Here is a 6,877-nt window from a genome sequence, read left to right on the forward strand (position 1 = left end):
GGCAATGATCTCACATCCGTATCTGAAGCCCACTGAGCTATACGCCTTTCTTCAGGTTCCTGGTTAAGGCAATGGGAACACCCCGACTGTGCGGCCCCAAAGCTTGCGTCTTTGGTATCTTGCATCTGAGTCGTTAAGCGTCTGCTTAACACGGGAGGAGAGAAGCCTGTCCCTGTGACAAGGACAGCACGGGCGGGTCATGGCATGAGGCACATTTTCGGGAGGGGGCTCACTAAAACAGTTTTTAAAAGTGACTGTAATCTTCTCCTATGGAAAACTTTGTAAATTAAGTTAGCTACACAACTTAGAAAATTAAATTTACAAAGTGTCTCATTTGCTTACATAACTGTTTTTAGTAATAATGTGAAAGTTCTATTCTGGGCAGTTATTCTATCAGTCTGAGCTCTGAAGTCTCCCGGAACCCTGGAACCCTGTCCTGTTTGTCCTCCGGCCAGGTCTACATAGCCTTCGCTTGACTAGCTTGCTTCCATTTATGTCACTAATTTTTTTTTTTCCTGAAGATTTATTTGAGAGAGAATGCATGCAGAGGAAGAGGAGCAGATTCCCCACTGAACAGAGCCTGATGCAGGGCTCGATCCCACGACCCTGAGATCATGCCCTGAGTGGAAATCAAGAGTTGGATGCTTACCTGACTGAGCCACCCAGGTGCCCCGCGTCACTAATCTTTAAAATGTATTAAAACTAACCTCCTCATTCAGAAACCCTGGGTGAGCGCTTACGTATTTCAGTTGCCCCAAGTTAACTTGAACACAGAACATTTTAATGATATGAAAGATCTTGGTGTGAGGGGTGCTCTCTGGAGGAACGGTATGCATCTCCTGGAGGTCAGCAAGAGGCTGGGTGCTGGTCAGCAGGGCATGCCGGACACTCGAGATGCCCGGGGTGACAGAAGCACCAAGTAGCAAAGGCCCTTGACCCGGGAGTTCTGTGGCTGTACATGCTGGGTGCCAACGTGCTGCACGTACCAAAAGTGAGGGTGCCCCTGCACTGAGACTTAGTCCCAAAGGAGATCCCAGTCCTCACACATCTGAACCCTGTACCTGTGCACCTTCTAGGGGTTCTCCTGGTCACCACATTCAGATCAGAAAAGGAAACTTTTTTTTTTTTAGATTTTATTTATTTATCCATGAGAGATGCACAGAGAGAGGCAGAGACACAGGCAGAGGGAGAAGCAGGCTCCATGCAGGGAGCCCGATGTGGGACTCGATCCCAGAACCCTGGGATCACCACCTGAGCCACACAGGCATCCCAGAAATGTCTTTTTGATAGCAGATCTACCAATTAATAACCCGAAGGGAAGAGGGGATAAGGCATCTGGGTAAGACTGACTTTCCCAATTTTATTTAATTAATTAATTAATTTATTTATTTATTTATTATTTTTTAAAAAGATTTTATTTATCCATGAGAGACACACACACACAGAGAAAGAGAGAGAGAGAGAGAGAGAGAGAGAGGCAGAGGGAGAAGCAGGCTCCATGCAGGCAGCCCAATGTGGGACTCAATCCCGGGTCTTCAGGATCACACCCTGGGCCGAAGGTGGTGCTAAACCGCTGAGCCACCTGAGGTGCCCTCAGTTTTTTTAAAATCTTAAGTAGGCTCCAGGTCCAGAGTGGAGCCCAACCCGGGACTTGAACTCAGGAGCCTGAGATCAAAGCCAGACACTTAACTGACTGAGCGACCCAGGCATCCCTGGCCTTCTCAATTCTTCAACTTGAGAAAGGGTACCTGGCTAGTCAGCGAATATGTATTTCCTTTATGTATTTCCACCTCCTACGAAGGGAAAAATAAGGCCCAGAAAATACAATTTCTTCTCATCGAATAAATGGATCACAGAAACAACATCACTTCAGAGATTTGTTCTTGAAGTATTCATTTTACTTCAGTTCAGCCCATGTCTTGGATTTCAAATACTAACATGTTGGCCATCAGACTGACTGGCTCTAATGCTGCAGGGCCCAGGTAAGCAAACCCAACCAAACTGTCTTAAGTCTGTAAATGCCTCAAGGTTACAAAAGCCAAACCCAAGGACAACCAACCACAAGCAGACAGCTGGGCCTTACGCTACAGCCAGGCAATATTTCCTCACTTTGCTTCTGCCCTTTCCCTAGAAAAGGTTCCCCCTATCAGTTCCTGTCAATGGATCTCTCCTAACCACTTCCTGTTTGAACTGCCTGCTGGAATCCATTTTTGCTCAAGTAAACTAAAATTTAACATGCTCAGTTGACCTTTTCACATCTTTGGTGTCAGAAGTGGGATCTGAAGGTGACCCTCAGCCCCCTTCCCACGGCTCCAGGAGCAAGGAGCAACCAGGCCTACATGCCCACGGAGCCCAGTGGCCTCACTGCATTCTCACTGCATCTAGAGCCGGTGGTTAAGATCTCAGCTCTGCAGTTTCTACATTTGAAAGAGCTCTCTGCATTTATTTGAGCATTTGTTTTTCCAGACTGGGTCTGAGAATCACCCAGAAGAAACCACACCAGGTCTAGGGTCAGCCTAGGTCCAATTTAAGCTAGACTGGGCCCAGTGAGGCCTCAGGGAATGGGAGGAGGAGAAAAATGGGTTCCTCTGAGTCCCAACAATTTGGGACTCCTCCGTCTGGGACCCTGGCTAACTATATGTACCCAAGATCTCGTTGCATTACAGTAGTTGATTTGGGAACTTTTTTTTTTTTAATTTTTATTTATTCATGATAGGCACACAGTGAGAGAGAGAGAGAGAGGCAGAGACACAGGCAGAGGGAGAAGCAGGCTCCATGCACCGGGAGCCCGACGTGGGATCCGATCCCGGATCTCCAGGATCGCGCCCTGGGCCAAAGGCAGGCGCCAAACCGCTGCGCCACCCAAGGATCCCATGATTTGGGAACTTTTAACCTAGATAAGTGTATCCATTTATGAAGTGCTCTAGAGGAAAGAAATTTCTGAATTTCCCCAAAACAATGGAATACATTTTTTCATTGGTATACAGAAGTTTCTAAGAAACTGAATGAATAAAAAAAATGTTTCTTTAAAAGATTCTGTACAAAAGGCAAATGATAAGCTTATGCAACAATGGCAGTGAATCTAAAAAGAAGTGTATACTGTCTGAGTGCTCCTTCCCTAGATATTCTGAATCTACGAGTCCCTCCCTCCATTGCCTTTCCAGTCTGAAGATGAGCTTGAAGTTAAACCAATGCCTTTGAAAGTGAGGTCTTCTGCAGAGCCTGCAATACCAGATGTAACCACTTTTCTCCATGGTCAAAGGCTGAGGATTCAAAGATTGTCCAAACACTAAAGGGAGTCCTCAAAAATTTATGAGGAATTCAGAATTTTTTTTTAAAAAAGATTTTAAGTAATCTTTATAGCCAACACAAGGCTTGAACTCACCACACCAAGATTAAGAGTTGCATGTTCTACCGACTGAGCCAGCCAGGTCCTCCGAGGAATTTGGAATTCTAACTGGAGCTTATGATCTGGGGCTCCTGAGTCTCTACTGATTTATTCATATGACATTAGCAAATGGGTGGCTGAAGCCAAATGGGAAAATCCTAGAGGCAATACTAAATACCCATTTACTAATTTCTTTGCCAGGAATGGACCAAAATGCACTAGGAAAAGACCTACCTGAAAGTATTGATAAGGCATTTCTTCCAAGGACCGACTGGTATCTATCATTCAGTCTTGCAAACAAACAAACAAACAAACAAACAAAAAAAGGATGAACCCAGTCTCAGACTATAGACAAGATTGGAGACCTTTTTTTGTAAAACATTCTGTGCTTTCTTCATTAAATGCAGACCTAGAAAATGCCCTGACTTCCTTATTTATTAGGGGGTATCAGCCTAAAGTGGCCTAATGACACACAAACTGGGGTGGGCAACAGCCCCTCTTGCTGAATTTACAGCCTTAGCTGAGCATTTTGAAAAACCTCAGGGCCAAGATAAAACTCAAAAACCAATAAACTTGTGGCCCTATATTTACAACAGCTCCAAGGGCTGAGGACCTCAACATATGAACTTTAAGCCAGAACTCAGACGTCTTCCATTCAGGAATACTGTATCCTGGGACACCTGGGGGGCTCAGTGGTTTGGCGCCTGCCTTCGGCCCAGGGTATGATCCTGGAGTCCCAGGATCGAGTCCCACATTGGGCTCCCTGCGTGGAGCCTGCTTCTCCCTCTGCCTGTGTCTCTGTCTCTCTCTCTCTTTGTGTCTTTCATAAAAAAAAAAAAAAAAAAAAAAATGGAATACTGTGTCTTTCATTGTAAACAAGGGCACTGGGAAAGGAATGCCTGATGCTGAACCTATCATTTTATAGACCTCCACCTATTAATCCACACTGTTTTTCCATTGGGGGAAGGCTTAAAAAATTTAATCATCAAAATAATAATAAGCATTAATGGAGTTCCAAGGGATCCTCCAGGAAATTGCTCCCCATGGGGAAAAGAAGATAAAAAAGAAGATAAAAATCAATGGAGAATCCTATACAGTATTGGTGGGTATACATTAAGTTTGATCAACAATAAATCCCACTTTCATAAAATAGCAAATCCCTCAGAGTAAAGAACATTTTTGTGTTGTAAGGGTTTTTTTTTTTAAGATTTTATTTATTTATTAATGAGAGGCACAGAGAGAGAAAGAGAGGCAGAGACACAGGCAGAGGGAGAAGCAGGCTCCACGCAGGGAGCCTGATGTGGGACTCGATCCCGGGTCTCCAGGATCACGCCCTGGGCTGAAGGCGGCGCTAAACCGCTGAGCCACCCGGGCTGCCCTGTAGTAAGGGTTTTTAACCAAATTCAAAGTGTACCTGTATCTAAACCAGTCCAGATGCTATTAGGGCCATTTCCAGGAAACCATACATTCCTTTTGTGCGGCACTGCCCCAGCATTATTAGATTGGGTTCCTAAATTGAGGAGTCAGATAAAATGTAATTAGGAGAAGAAATTACCTGAGGTGCTCTGCTCTGTCCAAGCAAGACTTAATGAAATTGAGATGCAAAGTGTGAGAGCCCCGATCTCTCAGAAGTGCCTGAATGCCTACCGGCTTCTTCCTCAACTGACACAGGCAAAATTAAAAGTCCTGAACCTGGCCAAGCCAGCTGCGGGCCCTCAGCGCGCTGTACCTCCTCTTCTTCCTCTGGTCAGCTATGGTGGCCGTGAAGACCCTGAGCCCCAAGGCCGAGGTGGCCCGCGCCCAGGCGGCGCTGGCGGTCAACATCAGCGCGGCCCGGGGGGCTGCAGGACATGCTGAGGACCAACTTGGGGCCTAAGGGCACCATGAAGATGCTCGTGTCTGGTGCTGGAGACATCAAGCTTACTAAAGATGGCAATGTGCTGCTTCATGAAATGCAAATTCAACACCCAACAGCCTCCCTAATAGCCAAAGTAGCAACAGCCCAGGATGACATAACTGGTGATAGTACCACATCCAATGTCCTAATCATTGGAGAGCTACTGAAACAGGCGGATCTCTACATTTCTGAAGGTCTTCATCCCGGAATAATAACAGAAGGATTTGAAGCTGCAAAGGAAAAGGCACTTCAGTTTTTGGAACAAGTCAAAGTAAGCAAAGAAATGGACAGGGAAACACTTATAGATGTGGCCAGAACATCTCTACGTACAAAAGTGCATGCTGAACTTGCTGATGTCTTAACAGAGGCTGTAGTGGACTCGATTTTGGCCACTAAAAAAACAGATGAACCTATTGATCTCTTCATGGTTGAGATCATGGAGATGAAACATAAATCTGAAACTGATACAAGCTTAATCAGAGGTCTTGTTTTGGACCATGGGGCACGGCATCCTGATACGAAAAAAAAGAGAAGATGCATACATCCTCACATGCAATGTGTCGTTAGAGTATGAAAAAACAGAAGTGAATTCTGGGTTTTTTTTACAAGAGTGCAGAAGAGAGAGAGAAACTCGTAAAAGCTGAAAGAAAATTCATTGAAGATAGAGTTAAAAAAATAATAGAACTGAAAAAGAAAGTCTGTGGTGATTCAGATAAAGGATTTGTTGTTATTAATCAAAAGGGAATTGACTCCTTTTCCTTAGATGCTCTTGCGAAAGAAGGCATAGTAGCTCTGCGTAGAGCTAAAAGGAGAAATATGGAAAGGCTGACTCTTGCTTGTGGTGGAGTAGCTCTAAATTCTTTCGATGACCTAAATCCTGATTGTTTGGGACATGTAGGACTTGTCTATGAGTATACATTGGGAGAAGAGAAATTCACTTTTATTGAGAAGTGTAACAATCCTCGCTCTGTCACATTATTGATCAAAGGACCAAATAAGCACACACTCACTCAAATCAAAGATGCAATAAGAGATGGCTTGAGGGCTGTTAAAAATGCTATTGATGATGGCTGTGTAGTTCCGGGTGCGGGTGCAGCGGAAGTGGCAATGGCAGAAGCCTTGATTAAATATAAGCCCAGTGTAAAGGGGAGGGCCCAGCTGGGAGTTCAAGCATTTGCTGATGCATCGCTCATTAGTCCCAAGGTTCTTGCTCAGAACTCTGGTTTTGACCTTCAGGAAACACTAAAGTTCAAGCAGAACATTCAGAATCAGGTCAACTTGTGGGTGTGGACTTGAACACAGGTGAGCCAATGGTAGCCGCCGAAGTAGGCATATGGGATAACTATTGTGTAAAGAAACAGCTTCTTCACTCTTGCACTGTGATTGCTACCAACATCCTCCTGGTTGACGAGATCATGCGAGCTGGAATGTCTTCTCTGAAAGGTTGAATTTGAAGCTTCCTTTGTGTCATCTGAATCATGAAGACTACAGAGAGACCTTAAGGATATAGCTATGGAATTTTTGTCCAAGCTTCAAATAATTTTAAAAAGCATTTTCTTTTCCCATATTAAAAGAGAATACTGACACTTAAA

General features: G+C 44.6%; 1 pseudogene; it reads left to right on the forward strand.

Annotated features, from left to right (window-relative positions):
• The first annotated feature begins 5,109 nt into the window (after positions 1-5,109).
• On the forward strand, positions 5,110-6,877 carry LOC140634918 (T-complex protein 1 subunit zeta pseudogene; annotated as a pseudogene).

Source organism: Canis lupus, chromosome 6, assembly GCF_048164855.1.
Source record: "Canis lupus baileyi chromosome 6, mCanLup2.hap1, whole genome shotgun sequence".
Classification (NCBI taxonomy): domain Eukaryota; kingdom Metazoa; phylum Chordata; class Mammalia; order Carnivora; family Canidae; genus Canis; species Canis lupus.